The 22928-nt window shown below is 35.1% G+C and overlaps 1 protein-coding gene across 1 annotated transcript in view; it reads left to right on the forward strand.

The window, feature by feature from the left end:
* The window catches only part of LOC129242762 (peroxidase), a 77644-nt gene that overhangs the window by 12518 nt on the left and 42198 nt on the right, over positions 1–22928 (forward strand). The gene's annotated exons all lie outside the window — the stretch shown is intronic.

The following is a 22928-nucleotide window of genomic DNA, read 5'->3' on the forward strand; positions in this document are numbered from 1 at the left end:
ATCCAGACAACGTACACGACGTTCTGCTGAAAATATCGAGGCTGTACGAGCCAGTGTTGAGGAGGCTCCGCGAACATCGAGTTATCGTCGTTCTCAGGAATTAGGCATCGCCAGGACAACACTCAGGCGCATAATTCGCATCGATTTGAAAATGTTTCCGTACAAAATTCAAATGGCACAAAAATTAAACCGATTAAATCGATTTTTTGAAGCCATTGTTCCCTGGAAGGTTGATTTCGAAAAATGGTGATTTTCCGTGGCCACCGAGATCACCAGATTTGACGCCACCGGACTTTTATTTGTGGGGTTATCTGAAATCCAAGGTATACATCAACAAGCCAAGGACTCTAACTCAACTTAAAAACAATATCCGACGCGAAATCGCCGCCATACCGGCCGAAATATTGGCCAAAACGATGGAAAACGCCGAAAAAAGGACACATTTGGCCATCAAGGCCAGAGGCAAACATTTGAAGGATATCATTTTCAAAAACTAGCTGGAACAAATCTCCTTGAATCAAAATAAATGATTTTTCATATCAACACAAAAAAAAATGTTTTTTTCAATGTTTTTTTTCAGAAACAAATGGGCCCGCTTTAAATGGCCTACCCTGTATATATAATAGTAGTCTGATTTTCAAAAGAAACGTAGACGCATTACTCTTTTAACCGACGTGGTTGATGCTATAAGTACGCATTGACTTTGATTCGAAAAAATCTGAATTTTCGATACTTTTAGTTGAAAAGACGTAAATCACATAATATTAATTTTGCGTACCTCTCCGCGAAACAATAATTTTAAGCTCTTTCCTTATGGCAATAACGCTCTATCGACTTTTTCCCTATAAACAAGGCTTTATTTTAAGCCCACTGTTGTTTTTCTCGTACATCCATGAGTTACCAACTGTGATATCATACAATTGTATAAGTGCAATATATGTACGTACACTTAGTGTCATAAGTCTACATTCCTTTGTGAATAGTTGAAAAAGTAACAAGAAAAAAGTTTTTAGGTTGATGAAATAAATTTTTCTTATCTTTAACTAATATGAGGCATTAAATTTGTTAAATAAAATCCATCAATTATTTTCGAACACACCATTTAACAAATAAATAATAGATTTTACTTGAAATGCAAAAGTCTATTTTGCTTAGAATTTACCAATTTGGTAGACTCATCGACAGCCATCTTCCCCCACTCCTCATACATGACACTTTTCAAAATCTCTGTGCTTGTAATTCGTTGTTTCCTTACATTTCTTTACAGAAACGCCCATAAGTTTAGGAGACACTATTGAGAAACTATAACTTTAATTTCTGAGCCGTGTGCCATACTATCTCCCACTTTCACCATGTTTCACTATTGGTAATACATTTTCTTTACGTAGCGCTATACTTGATTTCCTCCACACAATTTTTCTTCCTTTGATACAAAAAATGCAAAACTTGTTTCCATCCTAAACAATAACCCTTTTATGAAATTCTGAAGGCTTGTGCATAAGCTCATTTTCGAAAGTAATGCGTTTTTGTCTATTTATTGGCAATGTTGCTGGCTTCTTCCTAGCAACTCTTTCATAAGAGTCGGCTTTTTTTAAGACTCTTCTGACAGTTGAGCATACTAGAAGTGCTAGTCTTGAAAGTTACTCGTTATTTCAGCTTTAACTTTTGCACTTATCTTTGCATCTCTTTGCAAGACCTATAATACTGCGCTTTCCCCTTTCAGTTGATTTACAAGGACCCCCTTCTCTTGGCCTTGAAATTATAATTCTGTTATTTTCTGATGTTCAAGCCCTGCCTCTTGTTTTGCTTATTTGTGTATAATTTTGGCCTTCTTTCCACATTTTATTATGATTTTCCTATTCGCTACAAAAAGCGAACCCGCAAATGATGAGCGTACCTTTTTTACACTCGCCTTAGTACTTTACTTATTGTTTTTCTTTTATTTATTTCAAATCATTTAACAAGCAAATAAATAAATAAAAATAAAAATAAACATCTGACTCAGTTTATAAAATTTATTTTACTCAAAGATTTTGGTTCTATTGTATTTCTACCTATTCAATTCATGATATTTCAATAGATTTCATTCCTGCGATCATCACATCCACTTGGTTGGACGTAGTCTTTCTATACTTATGTTTATGTACAATTTATGTACATTATGTGTAATACGTGCATAAGTACATACATATATTATCTATTCAGATTGAAACATTCTCCTTTCTTAATATTACCTATTAACATGTATGCAAAATTAAAATACATATAATGCACTCATGTTTTTTTCGGTCGTTGATGCGCCAGTAGCACGCCGAACATTTCTACATTTTGTGCCAAGTAATATGTAATACTTTTGCTCGTTAAAAAGAAAATCTTAATTGAAGTTTGTTAATTTAAATGAACTAATGAAACTTTTTTATGTTCGTTTGTATTAAAGTCAAGGTTTAAAAACCTTCATTATCATTACCTGCTAATGAGTATACTCTCGTTTCCACTCTTGTTTTTCTACCATTGGAGTAATGCTATGTATGTATAGTATGCGTATATAGAGTTATTAATGTCCGCTAGCGAAATACACCATTCAGACAATGCCAATGAGGAAATGCCTTAATTATGTATGTATGTGCATAAGTATGTATATAGAAATACACTTCGAGTTCAGTAAACGCAATTAAGTGATACAACTCGTAGATAGGGCAAAAACTTACTTATAGATAGGGCAAAAACTAAAACGAAAAATTATTAAAGGAACTTCTTTATGAAACGTATTATTCGCGCGCGAAGAGTATTAAAATTTTGTTCGCATAACGATTGTGCATAGCATCATAAAGAAATAGAGAAGGATGTAGGCATACACATGTATACCAAAATGCTCAGAGAGATGAAAGGAGTCAATTTAACCTAGTGTGCCTGTCTGTTCCTGCGCGCGATAACTCGAGGAAAAAAATTGTTAATAGGGATCAGATTCCTCGGAAAATAAACGTCGAGAAGTAACTTGAATGATTCTTCGTCACACATTCTTCAACATCCGATTCGACTCTCAACTATCTCGAAGGACTCGTATGAATTTCGCGGACTGTTGGCAGTCCTCCACGCTTTCGCAGAAGCTTCTCCATGAATCCCTCTTAACTTTCTTCAGTTAAAAAGGCGGTAGCACGAAGCCCTAAGTTCAGAGAACTCAATTATTCACCAAGACGGTTTTTTCGTAGAGAGCATTCTATGTAGACAAGAGATCTCAAGAGAATTATATGCTTGGGCAAAAATTATTAAAAAAGGATGCGGATTTTACAAAAACTTATTTTACCGACTTCTAAAATGTATTGGAATAGGTAAACCTCAAAAAACTTTACCTGGTATTTGTTACTTGATTAAACTTTGAGTTACATTTTGGGAGATGGATTACATAAGTAATTGAGAGGAATTTTTCAATCGAGTATGGAGAGGAAAGTTAAAAATTTTCGGAGAATCATTAATCTCAACTCTTATATTTTTATACTGATCAAATTTATATTTATAAATTTAATGAATTGTACAAATTGAAAATTAAAATAATTAAATTGAATTATAAAAAACATTCAACAATGCGGTCAAATTTAGACAAAGTGTGGGCAAATTTAGAGACAAAATAGATTGCATGTCCGTAAACCCCAAATTAAAGTAGTTCTTAAGACGAGTTTAACGGAAATTATTTGTATGATAAACTTCGTGTTAAAGATATGGTTAATGAGATGTTACGGAAATAAAAATGTTACACAGGACCGCAAAAAGCAATTTACCAGTAAAAAAAGTCAGTCGGCTTGTTTACAAAACATGTTATGTCATTATTTCTTCATAAGTAATACTTTGATTTGACTAGAATACCAATTAACAATTATTAAAATATATTCATTTAAGAATAGTTACTTAAATTTTAAAATATTTGGTTTTTATTTTAATATTTTTAACAAATATACAAATTTATTTGATTTCTAACATTTAATTTTTTGTTAAGAAATGCAACCCAGTAGCCTGATATTTTCCATGAACTTGCCAGAAGAAAACTTTCTCTGTGAAGTCTGTTTAATAAGAAAACGAAATGGCATTGGAATCAAATAGAGGAAAAACAAAACAACGAATTTTCCATGAAAATATGTTTTTATAACGGATTTATTTTGAAAACGATATTCAGGAAGGGGGAAGGGGCGGCTACTATCGATTTAAGGGAAGAGCAACGGGAGCTACGGAAAAACAAATTTGCAATTGACCTCCCAAAGAAAAGATTTCTTATGGTAGTGTTTAAAAATATTACCGGGAAATAATTGAGCAAATACCAAAAAAAGCAATAGTCACTACCTGTTTAAACTTTGAATAATTAGCACGTTATCTTTCTTTTTTCTGAACAAAGCCATGCTACAATACAAACTCGACTAGATTGAGTGGGGATGGTTCAAAATATCTATTATTAACACATAAAATTAGTTCTGAAGTTAAGTTTTTCTCCATTTTTCTGAGACCGAATTTTTCATAAAGAAAATCAAAACACTTTCATCTGTCAAATAGTAATTGTGTAAGTTAAATTATGCATGTGTGAACACCAAACTCCATAAACTAATTTAAATTTAATTGGCCTGTTTAAACATAGTCTAAGACAGAGGTCGGCAACCTGCGGCTATTTGGACCAGAAGCTGCGGCTCTTTAGTTACATACGCAAATATTATTTATTTTACTAAAAAAACGTAATAGTGTGATTGCATTATATTTGGCTGGAAAATCACAACCAGCGATAGCTCGTGAGCTCGAGCAGCTTAAAGTAAATAAAGTTTTTGTTTATCGCAGCATTACTCGTTACAATGATACTGGCAGCAACACGAAGGTGGAGGTGATCATCAAAAGACTGCTACGTCACGTGAAATGGTTCAAAAAGTGAAGAACCGACTTAAGCGAAATCCCCGACGAAGTTCCAATCAAATGGTAGGGCTCGCGCTCGAAATCTACTTTGTTCATGAAATATCAATGATGAAATATCAAATGATAGAAGAGGTTTTTTACTGTATATATTTGGGTCGAGAAAGAGCTCCTCATAAAGGAACTGTCTGCTCTTCCTCCTCCAATTTGTAGTGTGGATTTTATGCCGCCTCCGAGCGGCACATGACTTTTTATGACGAGCATTTTCATGGCAGAAGTCCTCTCGGAGGTCTGTCATTGCCTGCGGAGGTGCCATCACTTTTAGAAAAAAAATACTGTTTCTATCATTTGGTGTTTCATGCCCACAGTGAGTTTCGAACCCAAGCACTACCCAATTGTAGTCACGGCTACAGTAACCGCAGACTATTATCAATCTTTAAAAATAATTGCAATAGGCTTAAGGTTATGCCATTGCCTTAGCTTTGTCTTTCATTATCTCCAGATTTATATTGACTGTTTGAGGTGAATCTACGCATGTATCATTAATTGGGTGTCTAGCTGCGTGTCTGTTCGATTCGTTCATTAATCTGAATCTTAATCAATCTAATCTTAATCTTTCGATTTGTTAAGTGTAAGTGACGTTGATTTATTGGTATCACCCAGGCTCCTATTTCATAGGGCAGAAATTACGCGAAACTTTTTAAAAGTATTTTTTTTAGCAAAGAGAGGTGCTGCTGTTCACTTACCTATTCAGTGCAAAGTAGCATTTATTGGCACATTTGATTATATTTGATTATGGATTTATATTCTTCTTCTTCTCAAATCTGAGCAGTAATCTCTGCAGGTCGCCTTTGTTTTCTGCTTTCAACACAGCATCGTCTGCGATGTTTTGCGCCTGCGCCTTTAACTTGTTCTATGATTTCATCCATTATAACATTGAACAGCGCTGGGCTTAAGCTATCTCCTTGTCGATTTCCTGCTGTAACCGGAATCAACTCTGTTAGCTGCCGTTTAACTTATCGGTGTTTTATTTTTGCTATTTCATTTGAATATTGTAGCCAAGATATTATTTGGAGTTCTTTTCTTATTCAGCAGTCGTATCATTCAATCGCACCCTATCAATTTCTTTTGTGAGATCGACGAAACATAAGTAAGCGGGTTTATTAAACTCTAAGACCCTTTCTATAATTTTGTCATGAATGTGGCATCTACTGTCGACCTGTTTTTCTAAATCCTTGACTTTCCTCTGCTCTATCTTACTTCGACATTTCATTCGCAACAATTTTTGCGAACAGTTGTTTACAGTAGGCACATAGTAAGGAGATTCGACTATAGTTGTTTGGCTCTTTTTTATTTCTTTTTTTGAATACTAAGATTTATATTGAATAAGTAAATTAAGAAAATCCCTTCTAGACTGGAATGGTTTGAAGAAGATCCAACACCCAACACACCCGTTAAGATCTACAAGGACGGGTCTAAAATGGACACCGGTGTAGGATCAGGGTTATTTTGCGAAGAGCGTTCTATTAGTGAATCCTTTAAACTACCGGATCACTGTAGTGTTTTTCAAGCGGAAATAAACGCTATTCATGAAGCCTTAAAATGGCTAAAGATAGACAGAATATCATCAACGGATATCTGCATTCTATCAGACAGCCAAGCTGCCCTACGAGCCCTGGATACATTCCAAACAACATCAAGGAGTGTCTTACGTTGTCGCCAATCTCTAAATGAGATGGCCAAACAATATCGTATAATCTTATGCTGGGTTCCAGGCCACAGAGATATACCAGGGAACTGTAGGGCAGACCAACTTGCAAGAGAAGGTACCTGTTTGCCAGACATAAGTAATTTTATGGAGATACCTCTCGCAACTTGTAAGCTTCTCATTAAGGACGCATTAATCAGGTCTGCAAATCAAAGATGGATTAGCGTTAACACTTGTGAAATTGCTAGGCAAATATGGCCAAGGCTAAATTTACGTCTGGCCAAGAGTATTATAAAACTGAATAGACTTCAAATCAGGATCTTAGTAGGGGCCCTCCCAGGACATTGTCTCATAGGAAATCATGCAAAGAGATTAGGCGTTTACACGCATGATTTCCATCGTAGCTGCAGAAATGAGGAGGAGTTGGAAACAATTCAACACCTTTTTTGCACATGCCCAGCTCTAGCCAGAAGCAAGAACCGATTTTTAAAATCCTACTTCTTAACCAATATAGATAATCTATACTTTTTAGGTATCAACAACCTTTTACGCTTTGTCAAAGGCTCAGGATGGTTTAATATGGAGAGGGAAATGTAGCTCAGCCCCCGCAGTTCACAACGGACCCATTTCGTGGTCTAAGTGGCATCGTTGTCTCTATGTGCGATGCGGCTGCCAAACCTAACCTAACCTAAGTAAATTATGGACTCTACATGAAATCAAACTACTAATAGTGAAGTAGAGGTGCTTGGAGGAGCTCGGCTAAACACCCAAAGAGGGCGTACGCGCCAATTATATACACATATATGGTATATGATATCTATAATATATATATCGAAATTCTGTAGACATACTACATAAACTTAGTCATATAGGGAAATCAGTTTCGTGCTGACGAAGGCAGTCCATGATTTGTCAGCAGTGAAAAGGTTAAATCCAGAATGTGCCCTATATCGAAGAGGGAGAACATCTATTAGGCAACCGTCATTTAACCAAATCTGATATTTAACCCTATCGTATTTTGATTTAATTATGTTGTACTTGGCAACAGGTAAGTTTTTGCCAAATCAGGATGAAAAATGGTTTTTCAAATTTGGTTTTCCAAAATAGCTCTATATGTAGACATTAAATTTTACAGTATAAAGTATATGCAGTACATAAGCAAGCATATATGTATGTATGTAGCAGTCAGACTTTTTTATATTGTCCCACGTATACGTTCATATGTATACTCTTATAGCTAATTTAGTATCGTCACGCAGTGTGAATTAAAATCGTTAAAACGGAACACAAAGTCACGAAACATTAAAGAAAATTTCAAGTTGAAGACCTTACATTATGAATGTTCACACATACAAATATATGCAATCATGATATTCGAAACACTCATACGCATATTTAGGCCAGTTTTTTTCGAAGAAAGTTGGTTGGAGTCCTCTTACTACCCGACCAAGCAGAGTTTCAATACAATTTGGTATTCGGGAATACTTTTCATGTATACAAAATTGTAAAATTTCACGAATACTGAATAAACTAATAAAGTTGATAAAGTTGCAAAGCAACTCCATATTGCATAAACTGTTTTGTGTTGGCACTCATTTTATGGCTGGGAAATATTAGTTGGTTTTTTTACTCTAATGAAATTAAATTAACTTATTTGTAGTATTGCCGAAGAAAAGCAAAAAATTTATACGTTCAGACTTAGAAAGTTTACCGAATTTCGAATTGTGTTGTTACTACTTGGACTGAAGAGCGATAATAAGAAATATGCTCTCACTTACATATACATATGTATGTATGTATATGTAAATAATTTCATTCATATAGTATCGCAAGCTACATTAGAAAATCACTTTGAACAGAAAAAATGTGGTTTAACTTACCCGTTAACGACCTTGTGGGAACAAAAAAAAATATTCGCAGCAATGAATTACATAATAAAAGTACTATGCAAAATGCGGATCTTTCAAGTTCGAGATTCTTTTTTGTTCCCTCAATTGTTCCCATTCCTGTTCGATAGCATCTCTTTGGAGAGATGTGAAATAGAAAATTTTAAATGTAGTAAAATTAATATCGATTTTGCTTGAAAAACGTATAAAATTGAAATTGAACTCCATTATGGACCTGTGAAGACTAGATAGGTAGGTAGGCTGGCTGTCGCGAAGACACACTTAGACCGTTCGTAGGTCCATTGTGATATCACTGGAACTTATCCTTACCTTATGGGTACCTTTCCGGTAGCTTTAATAAACGAGCAAAGCTTCGTTAGTTTTAGATGCGCTACATCAGTTAAAAATGCCATAATAAAAGTGCGGAGCCACCTTGTCGCTAAGCTTTCACACTCACATAAAAGGTGCCTGACTGTTTCCTCTACTTCTGTATTAAGAAAGCTTCTACAGAAATCGAAGTACGGGAGTTCTAACCTTCTAGCGTGGCTGCCTATTAGACAATTACCAGTTAATACCCTTATTATTTTTCTTATAGCTTCTCTGTTAAACCTTAACAAGCTTTTTGATCGACCGCTGGTCCATTTCGGATATGTCTGTCTGCTTAGTTCGCATGTTGAGAGGTATCTATAAGTAGTTAACAAGTGGCTATAGGCATAGGTATCAGCGCCTTACCACTTGGAGGTCGAGCGTTGTACCGGTTCGAGGAAGTTCATCTGCCTTGCAGTTCCCTGCTATATTCCTGTGGCCTGGCCCCCAAATAAGCTGTACTTTGTAGTATTTTGATACGTCATTTGGAAGTTTAAAATATTACATATATGACCGTTTTTGCCGAGTGTGTTTTAGATTCTAGTGCTTCATTTGTGGATAATACTCTCGTTTGTGAAAACTATATTTCTGTGAAAACTATATTTCATAAAATTGTAGATGTTTTCCTTTGAATCGATCAAAGGGAGAAAAATTCCCAAAAGAGATACTCGGTCGCCAGCCAACTTTGTTTCATTACATTTTTTCGTCAAGCAACCCTGAGCTTGTTGTGAAACTGTAACGAATGGCTTCGTTGAGGATTGTTATTAATTTTCGTATTTTTACTTCGTAGACTCAGGGCCAGTTTAACAATAAAACTACAAAATTAAATTTTTGATTCAATTAGAAGTCATCTTCTTCTTCTTCTTAATTGGCGCTATAACCGCTTACGCGATTTTGGCCGAGTTTAACAAAGCGCGCCAGTCGTTTCTTTCTCGTGCTAACCGGCGCCAGTTGGACACACCAAGTGAAGCCAAGTCCTTCTCCACCTGATCTTTCCAACACAGAGGAGGCCGCCCTCTTCCTCTGCTACCACCAGCTGGTACCGCATCGAATACTTTCAAAGCCGGAGCGTTTGTATCCATTCGGACGACATGACTCAGCCAACGTAGCCGCTGGATCTTTATTCGCTGCGCTATGTCTATGTCGTCGTAAAGCTCATACAGCTCATCGTTCCATCGTCTGCGATATTCGCCGTTGCCAACGTGCAAAGGTCCAAAAATCTTACGCAGAATCTTTCTCTCGAACACTCCAAGCGTCGCTTCATCGGATGTTGTCATCGTCCAAGCTTCTGCGCCATACGTTAGGACGGGCATGATGAGAGTCTTGTAGAGTGTTAGTTTTGTTCGTCGAGAAGTCATCTTCAGGACTGAATAATATATATATGTACATATCTTCATTTTTTCCACATAAACATACACAACTTGCACACTTGGCTGTGCCATACATAATGAAATTAATAATGTAAATAAATATTACAATTTTTTATTATAAATTCTAAAATTATTATGCCAAGTGTTATTATTCTGCGCGTTAAATCCATTTCACTCACTGAATACCGAAATTCCATTAAACTAAAAATCGGCTCTTGTGAACTGTGTACGCAACTTTTTCACATTCAACAAATCGTATGTGAAAGCTAGACTGCGTAAAAAGCTATTGAATATGTGGTTTTTACAAAATAGTACAACAATGAATTGAAACCTTTTTTTAAGATACATACATACACACATACATATTGCATTAATTACCAAAATGGACATTTACGATTTTTTGATTTTAGTTCCCCGAAAGAGGACTTTAGTGTAGCACCTTTGGATTTCAAAGCTGACGTTACTATTGTTGTTGATGCTAGTTTACAAGTGAACACAGTCCTTTACTTTTCCAAATTTATAACTACCAACAGAGACAGAGTTCCAAAGGCACAACTGCGCTGATTTTTTGTGTGACGGCAGGATATACTTCATTCCAGGACATACTTCCTTTCCAGGGGATAGGCGAGTGGATCTGGAGGCGAACTAGAGCAAAAAAAGTATATTCCGTCAATACACAAAAAGTCAATGTATTCGCACCTTACCAACCTCTCATACCCCTACATATGAAAACAAGCAGAGAAAAAATCTCCATCCAAAATATGTGATTTATTTAATTTTAAAAAAGAAACTCGAACTTGAAAGACCCTTCATACACGTTTGCATATTGATGCATATATTTTCGGCATGCAAGCATTAACCAATTAAAAACTTTATGAGCCGGCGAATACGTATGCACATGTATAAATGTGTGTGTAAGTACATGAGGAATAACTGTCTCCAGACAAGCGCGAAACTAACTTTATTTACGACGGTGCTATATATCGCAAATGCTTACAAATGGCGTGGGATCTACCTCACATTGAAATCTATAATGTGTAACAAATAAAACAGTGCCTACATAAGTTCGGGTGGAATTGAACTTTCTATGTCCGAGACATGTTCTCTAAAACTCCAGGAGCGGATGTACGGGAGAAGAGTCGGGGGGAGTTCCTCAGAAAATTGGCCACATAGTGGTGTGATGAATGAGAATTATTGTTCAAAACTTAGCTTTTATTTCAGAAATTCAAAAGTTATATCAGCATTTTAATTTTGCCAATTTTAGCCAATAAATTAGTATTATTTTAATCTAGAGTTCACGCCATAAAAAATACCAAAAACATAATTTTTAATGCTAGTGCAAACACAGCTAAAACAGATGCATGCTTATTTATTATTTTTTTTTTTATTAATGATTTTAATTCATTTTCGTATAATTGAAACTTCTTAATTGGCGCGATAAACACTTACGCGATTTTGGCCGAGTTTAACAAAGCGAGTCTGTCGTTTCTTTCTCGTGCTAAACGGCGTCAGTTGGACACACCAAGTGAAGCCAAGTCCTTCTCCACCTGATCTTTCCAACGCAGAGAAGGCCTTCCTCTTCCTCTGCTTCCACCAACTGGTACTGCATCGAATAATTTCAAAACCGGAGCGTTTGTATCCATTCGGAAGACATGACCCAGCCAACGTAGCCGCTGGATCTTTATTCGCTGCGCTATGTCTATGTCGTCGTAACGCTTATAGGGCTCATCGTTCCATTGCCTGCCATATTCGCCGTCACCAACGTGCAAAGGTCCAAAAATCTTACGCAGAATCTTTCTCCCAAACACTCCAAATGACGCTTTATCGGATGTTGTCATCGTCTACGCTTTTGCGTCATACGTTAGGACAGGCATGATGAGACCCTTGTAGAGTTTGTAAAGTCCTCTACTATGCAATTGCGTACTTGGTTCAAAGTAGCACTTGTTAGCAAAAGAGATTCTTCGTTGGATTTCGAGGCTTACATTCTTATCGGTGTTAATGCTGGTTCCTAAATAAACAAGTCTCTTAAAACCTCGAAATCATAACTGTCAACAGAGACGTGGGTGCTGATACGCGTGGGCGCCGACTGTTTGTTTGATGGCAGGAGGTGCTTCGTTTTGTCCTCGTTCACCACCAGACCCACTCGATTTGCCTCTTTATCCAGTTTGGGAAAGGCAGAACTAACAGCGCGGTTGTTAAGGATGATGATGTCAATATTATCGGCATACGCCAAGGCGATTAAGTTCCGCGGCTCGCTATAATACCATCAAAAACGTAACGAATAAGATATCTAAAGTACAAGAAGCTGTTAACCATATTGCTACTTGGGAGCAATAAAGCTAAGCAAAAACAAATCAACACACATATTTTTTTGCATAAAAAACGCTACTCACAAGCCAATCTTCATCGATGCATCGAAAAATCCCATACGCCTACGAGACCAAATATTTGGGCATGTATATTATAGCAAGTATGGCGGTGTCATCTCCAAATGTTGCAGTTGTTGCTGATTTGCTAATGGTAGGGTATACAGGATATATAGCAGAAGGCCCAAAGCGTTTCCTTGTGGAATTCCTGAGTTTTTATTTTTTCAAGTGTTTTACGCAAAAGTACCTATCATTAAGATATGACGAAAGCACCTCGCAGTATTGTGTTGACAGCATGGACTTAAGCCTTTGGAAGAGCCCTTCAGCCCATACTTTGTCAAAAGCTTGCTATACATCAAGAGAAAAGGCCAAACACATTTTTTTTCTTTTCTATTCTTTTCTTTTCAACGCTGTGTATTTGTTCATGCGTTGAATGTTTTTTTCTGAAACCAAATTGGGAATGGCTGGGCTGTTTATTTTCAATGACTGACTGTAGACGTTTTAAAAGTATTTTTAGAAAAAGCCTCGACATTACCGGTAACAAAGATATTGACCTATATGACTTTTTGATGGGTAATTTACCAGGCATAGGTATCATGGTAACTTCAGCGAATCTCCAATATACAGATACGTACCTAAAGCTGAGGCACTTCTTAAATATACTGGCCAAGTAGACAATGCAATTTTTGGCAGATTATTAAGAACTTCAACCGTGATTAAATCAAATCCCGGGGACTTTTTAAGCTTCATTTTGTTTATTTCCTTGCGAGCTTCTTCTAATGTAATTGAATTAATATATTCATCGCACTCAGGTCAGCTTCCAATAGGTTCTACTTCATCAGTGCCTCCATTAAGGCTAAAGGTTTTTCCCAAATGCTCAGTAAATAAATTTACTTTTTCTCGCTTGACTTAGCCCAGCTTCCCTCGTCAATTTTAACAGTGGCACTGTGCTAAATGGTCTATTGCAAAATTTAGTCGCTTTCCACAATATTCTGTGATTTTATCAGCTGTGAGCCCGTGTATAGCTGTTTATTTTTTACTTTCAATTTCATTTTAATTTCTGGAGATCTACTTTGCTGCCTGTGTCCGTAATTTCCGTTTTTCTGCTACTAAGTTTCCGATAAAGGGTGGATACCTTTTTTGATCAGAACTCTATTTTGGTCAGGGTGTACTGTTCCACGCTACCTCCGGAAGTTGTTGGGTAAAATGAAGCACTGCGTTAGCGAGCTGCTTATTTACATAGTTGCAAATCAATAATTCAATTCGACCCAAAATATATTCCAATTTCGTGCAGAAAACAGAATCCCTATAATTTACTATAATACTTAACAATAGTTTATGGAATAAACTTTATTCCACATTTACTTATGAAAATATTGCTACTCTTACGCACTTACATAGGTCAAATTACCACTTTTTCTATGCGAAATTAATAACAGTCAAGGTCATATTCTTTGATTAAAAATCAGTAAAAACGACATAAAAATGATTGTAATAAAAATGGTTAATTAATTCATTAACGAAAAAAAAAATTAAAATTACCTGACTTGACTATTAATGCAACCATAAATAATTTACTTTGTTCGCATGGTACGATTTTAAAACTCACGAAACGCAATAAATTCTTAATTTTATTAATTTTTTAATTTCTTCACTACCTCCAAATTCTATATCACCTACGTTCTGCTGAATCCAAATATACCGAAATCAAAAAACCAGAAAAAATATATATCAAAAGTCTGTCACTGCCTAATAACTACGAAAAGTAAGCTTGTCATTGCGCATACGAGCTTTTATCGATGTAGAGTTTTAACATCGTACGTTGAAAAGTTTAAATTTAAGTTAGGCGATTGGGGACAGTTGTTTGTTTACTATGAAGGCGAATACTTTCAAAAAACATAATTAGTATTTTAAAGAGCAATTCGCATTATTGCTTTGAATCGCTACGCAAAGCGATTTTTGTGTAATTTTTTTAACTTAACCTACAGTAACTTAAAGATTTAGTAGCTATTCCTCTTAGCTCCCGTTACAAATTATGTGCAATTATGTAGGAAATATTCTTTTAAAATTATGTTGTTTTCCCCTTTTTTCTTTTTCTGAGTTATTTTATCTTTTGTCTGCGCGCACAACGCATTTTACATATGTATGTACATATTTACATATATTGGTAAATAGCTTAAACTTCTGCGTACATACATATCAGAACAAATTCATCAAATATGCTAGGAGTATCAAATTCAATTGGCCTAAACCAGATGTAGAGGTTAATAATTTTAATTTCCTGTATGATCCCATTTATTACCTTTGCAAAAGTTGTAGAAAATTTGGAATAAATAAAGCAAAAAAAAGTTATCTGGCAAAAAAATTCGAAATTTTGTGAATATAGTTTTATATTAATAAAATGAAAAGTCAAATTTATAGAAAAACATAAGGTATAAATATGTTATTTTAAGTGCAATTAGATAATACAAACTTCTATTAAAATACCTCCTAGCGGCTCAATTTAAAATATTCATTATCATCGCTAATATGGATCTATGCAAAGATTTAGGGAATTTTATATTATTTTTAATATATATGTTTTCTTTAGTTCTTTTTTATTTTATTTTAGCTTTGTTTATTTTTCTCATCATTTCAATATTTTTAGTTTAATTTTTGTTTATTTAATTTTAGTTAAATTTTTAAGGAAAGTAGACTGTTAATAAGAAAAATCTGTTAATTCAAGCGAGTGCCCTGAGCAAACTTGGCGGTAGCTATTTGCATTTTCCCAGGCAATTTTCTGGCAAACTGATTTTGCGCCAATAACAAAAGCTAACAAGTATGGGGCGACAGACGGTCAGCGAATAATTCATGAGAATTCTTGCTTTGCAAACTTGCATACACAGTCGGATGTGGTTGCTTCTAAAATGTACTTGTCGTATCGTTTCATGAAAGATAAATAATTGGCCTTCCAATTTAATAAAAATAGAAATTAAAACAAAACTTCATATATCCCACGAAAAATATAATATTTAGTTCTAAGGCACTCTTTAGGGAATTTTTTTTACATGTTCCTAATGCGTCAGGCCAAAGGCAAATTGAGTATCTAAGGTGGCATAGTCTGACGCCAGCTCCCTTCGCAATTCAAAATAAACGAACAAAACAAAAAAAGTAGACTCGGGGTTGAGGGAACTAATTCGTGCAAGGGCTGTTCCCCTCAACCCAGACTTTCCCTTCAATTGAGATTGAAATTATACATGTACAGAAGTGGGTGGATTATAAATATTTTATTTATTTAAAGAAGTCCAATATAGTACTTTGTTTATTCTTAGCTTCCAGTGATTTTTTCACTGCAATATCCCTGATATTGTTAAGAAAAATGATGTGTTCGAGCGAGTTGGTATTGTGGATTGCTTTGTCAAAAATTTTAATGGCTTATTTTTATTATGGCTTATCTTTACTTCGTCATGCTCTTCCTCATCCTCATCAGATGCCTCAACAGGTTGATTAACATCATCGATAACGCCCTCAGTACCATTAGCGCAATTGTCATCTTTTCCGTCCATATTCTTAGCTCGTTGACACTTAGGTTTGACTGAAATAAAAAAATTATGGCATGTTAAGTGCACGTGTAACTGTAATGATTGTTTACCTGTGGAAATGCAGTTTCAGTTAAATTAAGTAATTGTTCAAATTCTGAATGTTGTTGTGCAACTATCTGCGGTCTTAAAACACTGAGAGGCGCATCATCCTCGATACACTCATCATTGTCTATCGGATGTTTATAGTCAAGTAATGGACACCAGCATTTTTAATAACGTCGGCATCGACTTTTTGCCATGCTTCGGTCAAAAGGCAAATGGCATCTTTCAAAGTAATTTTTTTTTAAAAGTCGGCTATTTCGACTTTACGTATTTGTTCTATAGTGCAACCTGGTTAACCTTATTAAATTCTGGTTCATCGGCTGGAGAAGGGGTGTTACATTCTGTTTTTAATAACTCTTGTTTTGGATGGCACGGTGCATTATCTAAGATCAAAACAGCTTTGACTGGTAGACCCTCATGTATTAGGAATGTGGTAACCTAAAAAACAAAAAAAAATGTATTTAGTTCAATTTATTATTATATTACATATGTTATGATTTATTAATTTAATTTGCCTCTGGTACAAAGGAATTGTGGAACCATTCTTCGAAAATGTCGGCAGTCATCCATGCTCTTTTTGAGCACCTGTAGTTCAACGGAAGCTGAAAATTTCTGAATGATCGTGGTTTTTTGGCTTGACATATTACTAAAGGCTTTAATTTGTGTTTGCCAGTTGCGTTAGTGCACACTAAAACTGTGACTCGCGCCTTTTCACTTTTTCTTCCGCACGCATTTTTTTCATTTGAGCTAACGTATGTTTTGTCTGCCAGTAATTTCCAAAAATAATCCAGTTTCGTCAGCATTGTAAACCTAGTTTTCATCCAACTGTAAATCAATTTTTAGTCGCCAAAATTTTGCCTTGAATGCTGGCACTGCTTCTTGATCAGAAGACAGTATTTCACCGTAAATTTTCAACAATCTAATTCCAAATCTAGCCTTGAATCTATTTAGCCAGCCTGAACTTGCGTTAAAGCCACTTCCATTTCCAAAAATTTTTGCATGCACTTCTTTAGCTTTTTCTTTAATAAGGTTTCCAGATATTGGAATATATCGACTTCTTTGACTGATGAACCATTTATATAGCTTAGTTTCTATATTAGCAAACTCACCCTTCTTAAGATACTTCCGTTTAATGCTGCACGCTGTAGATGCTTTTACAATCTTTCTTTTGCCATTTTTTATACGTGATATGGTCGATTTGGTAACACCATATTGATAAGCCAATGATTTTAATGTAAAGCCTTTATCGAGCTTTTGTATAATTTCAGATTTTGTTTTGAGGGGTAAAAATCTACACAATATACATATATGTATGTATGTATATACCAATCATATACGCATTCTAACATAACTGTAAAATAACTGAAATTGCATAAAAATTTTGAGGTTCCTTCTACTCGGTACTTATTAGATTGAAGGTTCCCTCTACAGAGTATTCAATGAAAGAATTTTTGTGGTCCCCTCAACCGAGTAGTTCCCTCAATTCGGGGTTCCCTCAACCGCGCGTCTACTGTATTGTGATTTGTGAGATTAAAACTAAACAAACTAATGCAAACGAAGTACCGCGTGTTAAATTATTAAAGAACATATGAATATAAGCCTCTAAATGCAGTTTTTTTGCGGAAGTCGGTGTGGCCAGAAAGTATGTGTGTATGCGTATAATTTCTTGTGTTTGGTTGTTTCCTTTGCTTTTGCCTACTCTTCTCCTTCACGACACGGCGAATTTGAAAGGCGCAATCTGTGTTCTATCATTCTTGGGTCAGGCCATATTCCTAATGATATGCTTTCGGTAGTAGGCACAATGAGTTTTTATATAGGTAAGGTGATAGCTTTTATATAAAACAGAAAATTGCTATACTTTTTCTATAGTAAAATATCGTCCCCTTTCTGTGTTAACCTAGTATCTACAAAATCATAATTTTCAGTAAATCGATAAAAATTTTTAGAGTTACTTAACTTCTATGAAGAGTTTTACGACGTTTTTGGCGATACTTGTAGTAGATACGAGGTTTTTGAATTCGAACATGTAGATACGAGAAAAATCTAAAAGCTCTGAAAAAAATTATATAATCATTATGAACATTGTATGTTTTGTTTTACGTATCAGGAGTGCTAAAGAGTGTTTTTCACTAAAAATCTCAATTTCGAACAAACGGAAGTTACGAGGTTAACACAGAAAGGGGGCGATATGTTAAAATAGGTTAATATTTAAGATTATAATTCAATCTCCAATGCCCTGTTGGAATTCGTGTCAGGATTCTAAAATTATTTTTCTTTAATGGCATATAATCTCCAAAACTTTTTAGGATAAAGCTACTTAGCATTGTTTTTTGCAGACTATTCCTACAATAATTTTGCTGGCGACAACTCACAAAGGAAGTGCTGCCATTTGTTTAATCGAAAAAAGATAAAATAACTATGGAAACATACATATAAAATAATATTATTTCCTTTTTACACTAAAACACTTTACTTGAAGCAAGTTATCTTATTTTGAAAGAGGAAAAATCTTGTTATTAAAATGTATTTATCTCGCTTGCGCACCTTTATTCTTGTATTTAGTAACTTTTGCGTACAATAATTAATAATATTGCTAATTTCTGCATATTAACATATTACTTACAATTTTAAAGATATTATATATTTTTAAAAATGGATGTAGATGAAGTTTTTGAAGGGATTGTGCAGTCACTGAAAAATCTGTCTTCCTCCCGAGTCATTCCATTGAGCTTATTATCCGCTTCATAAGCTGTGTTTGTTATGTGTACATTTGGTGCTCCGAAATCTATAACGAGTTCCAGATCGTTCGTATTTAATTTCTTCTTATCCAAACAAAAATGCTAGCCATACACTTTTTAAACGAATTAAATCTCAAAACCTCTAAATCAGCCGTTTTGTTTGTCGTTTTTACGACACATTTGCAAACAAAAAAAATTGATGTCCCCACATGGTGGCATGCCGTCGTCAATCTTTTCATACCATAACTCGTCGCAAACAATGGCAAACCTCCAAATGTATTTCTACCATAAAAAAGCTCCTCATAAAAATAAACAATATCTGTCGTAAGAGTGTTAGCGCCAGTATATGTATATAATTAGGCTAAACTTTCCGTTACTGAATGGGAGCAGAGGGGGAGGGGCTGGCACTATCCAGTACGCCCATTATAACTATGAAACTCCCCACCTCCTAGGGTCCCTATAGAACCCCCAGGAAAAGTTTAAAAATTAGGTTTTTTACTACCGTATTTGCAGCTTGAAGAGAAGTGTAAACAGCAATCGTCAACCCAGCAATCATTTAACTTAGGTTTTATAATTCATAACACTTATAAAAATATTGTTTAATCGTAAAATTTATACATGGCGCTAGCGAAAGTTTTGACTAAAAAATTATCTGATTTTGCATTATTTCACTATTTAATTAAATAATAAATAATAAATTTGTAAAAATATTTTTTTTTTTTGTAATATGTATGTAAAGTGGCCACCGTGGCCGAGTGGTTGGTGCGTAACTACCATTCGAAATTCAGAGAGAGAGAACGTCGATTCGAATCTCGGTGAAAGATCAAAAATTAAAAAGTTTTTTCTAATAGCGATCGCCCCTCGGCAGGCAATGTCAAACCTCCGAGTGTATTTCTGCCATGAAAAAGCTCCTCATAAAAATATCTGCCTTTCGGAGTCGGCTTGAAACTGTAGGTCCCTCTATTTGTGGAAAAACATCAAGTCGCACACCACAAATAGGAAAAGGAGCTCGGCCAAACACCTAAAAAGTTTGTACGCGCCAATTATATATACATATATATATTTATATATAAATATATATATATATACAGCTGTTGGCAGCTAATTAGAAACGACACTTATTTCAAAATAAATTTTCCATTTTCCTTTTAAACACGTATTTTCATAACTTTTTGCCAATTTTATTTAAACATATGATAAACTTAAAAACTAGTGGAAAACAATTTAATCCCAATTCTTTATTAAATATATATATATTTTTTTAAAGCATGTGAAATGCACGATTTGGATAGGGCCACTAATTAGAAACAGTAATGTAGTATCAGATCAACATAAAGATTATATTAGTATTTGGTTCCATAACCCTTTTGCTTCAACACTGCCTCACATCGATTGCGCATTGATGGAATGAGATTCTGACAGCGCGCCACAGGTATTGCTTGCCATGCCGTTTTTACTTCGGCAAAAAGGACATCCATATTTGGGATATTTTTGGCACTCACGGCTTTTTTAACGTCACCCCAGAGCTGCTCTATTTTGTTTAAGTCCGGACTGGATGCTGGCCATTCCAAAACATTGATGGAATTTTCGTCGAAAAACTGTTTCGTCAACTTTGCCGTGTGCTTTGGATCATTATCCTGTTGAAACTTCCATATAACAGGCAAATTTTCCTCAGCCCACGGCAACATTACATTGTTTAGTATATCGACGTATTTCTCCTTATTTAAAATTCCATTCCTATGGATTGTGCCAACACCATTCCACCAGAAACATCCCCACACCATGATTGATCCTCCACAATGCTTCACTACCCGTGAAACGTAGCGAGGATTGAATTCTTGGTTGATTGGCCGTCGAACATACCTTTTACCATCTGGGCCTATGCGATTTATCTTGGTTTCATCGCTCCAAACGATATATTTCCATTGATTTGGAGTCCATGACCAATGGGATCTCGCAAAGACTACTCGCCGTCTCCTTTGTATCTTGGTTAGAAGGGGCTTCTTGCGTGCTGCTCTGCCATGCAGTCCAGATTCGACCAGACGCCGAGCAATTGTTCTCTTGGATATTTCGAAATTATATTGATCCTGAATTTCCCGTTGGATGTCAGTGGAAGTCTTTTTTGGGTCTCTTTTGGAGATGATTGCTATCTTGCGGTCAATTTCTGCTGAAGTTTTCCGGGGCCTTTTCTTACGTGGAACATTGTCAAAAGTCTTAAAAAGTTGGATATGCTTTAAGGCATTAAAAATAATTTTTTTTGAGCATTTGACTTGCTTAGAAATTTCACTGTACGACTTTCCAGCTTTACAAAGGTCAAAAATGGAGCTCCGCAGGGCAGGTGTACAGCTGCTGCTTTTTCCCATTACACATCTTGAAGACGAATATTTTAGTTGCTTTTAAATAACAAATTTAAAATATATACATACCAAAAAGTCGATTATATTACTATTAAAATAACACAACTTGCCGAATATGCTTCCATTGAACAACTGTTTCTAATTACTCGTCTCAGTTTATTTACTGCGTTGGATAATATTAACGGTACTTCAATTTCACAACTACAAAACTAGGCGCATTGGGTAGTAAATAGAGTAACAAAAGCAGTGCAAATAATTTTAAGAGAAAAAATAACGGTAAATTTAAACAGTTTAATATTATGCTCATCAAGCGTTTATCAAAATGGAGCGTTTCTAATTAGCTGACAACAGCTGTATATATGTAAAAGGTTTTCCAACAAGAGGTGTTATTTTGATATTCAAAGCAAAATGCTATTTTTTATGGATCTATGATCGGATGTTTATTTCATTATAAAGAGGAAGGTATGCCGTTAATAGTGGAAAATAACAACAGGCAAATGACCACCACGACCACGCTTACAAGACAATATCCTTTTCATAAAATTTTCCATAACCGAATTGCAAAGTGGCTGCCCTATGTCCTCAATAGCCTCACGAACTCCATTTTTGAGGTTTTGAATCGACCCTGGGCTGCTGGCGTAGACCTTCTCTTTCACGTGGCCCCAAAGAAAAAAATCCCAAGGTGTTAAATTACAAGATCTCGGCGGCCAATTGTGATCACCTCTTCGAGAGGTAACACGGTTCGGAAACTTTTCTCGTAAAAGATCAATGGTTTCGTTGCTTGTATGGCGTCGTCTTGCTAAAAATAAACGTTGTCCAGATCAATATCATCCAATTCCGGCCGTGAAAAATCGTTAATCATCTCTCGATACCGCAATCCATTCACCAATAACACTTATTATTTGAAAATTCTATATATTTGAAATCAAAAAAGCGCCCCTTTAAATAATAAAAATAATAATATAAGAATTGTTCACTTCTGGTTGACTGGGTTTTTCTTATTTCGCTTTGTTCTTCTCTCTTTCATCGTTCGTTTGATAGTTTGCTCCTCACATTTATTCTGCACGGTATTACAAACGTATAGAAGAACATTTGTAATAATAGAATTTGGAGTATTGTTTAGTAAAAATACCTTTATATCGAATCTTCAATTCATAAAAACTGTTTATAAGTGAATATTGTTACTTTTCTGCGTTTGTATTTAAGTGAAATAAGCGACTGTAATAGGGCATTTTTTCAAGCTTATGCAAAAAATAAGCATTTTTAACGGTAAATATTGCTATTATTTCTTAATTGTAATTTAAAAAAAGTACTATAAATCAAAAGGCTGACATAGTGACTACATTTGCTTGTTACAATTTTTAAATTCGGTCCACGCACTTAGACACTAAACTTTATCGTGGTAAGAATGGAAAGCCATAATTATTTTAAAAAATTGGGTGTTGGTTTATGTAAATATGTACACATGTAAATATTTTATACTTTGCTTTAAAAGCGTAGATAATTGATTTGAATTTGAGTTTTGATCTCCTTAGTTTCTATATTTTACAAACATAAATACAATGGGAATACATTTTAAAAAACCCGGTGTGAATTCTTCATCGATACTAACTACTCTGTACTCGCATCT

The sequence above is a fragment of the Anastrepha obliqua genome, chromosome 1 (genome assembly GCF_027943255.1).
Source record: "Anastrepha obliqua isolate idAnaObli1 chromosome 1, idAnaObli1_1.0, whole genome shotgun sequence".
Taxonomy (NCBI): Eukaryota; Metazoa; Arthropoda; class Insecta; order Diptera; family Tephritidae; genus Anastrepha; species Anastrepha obliqua.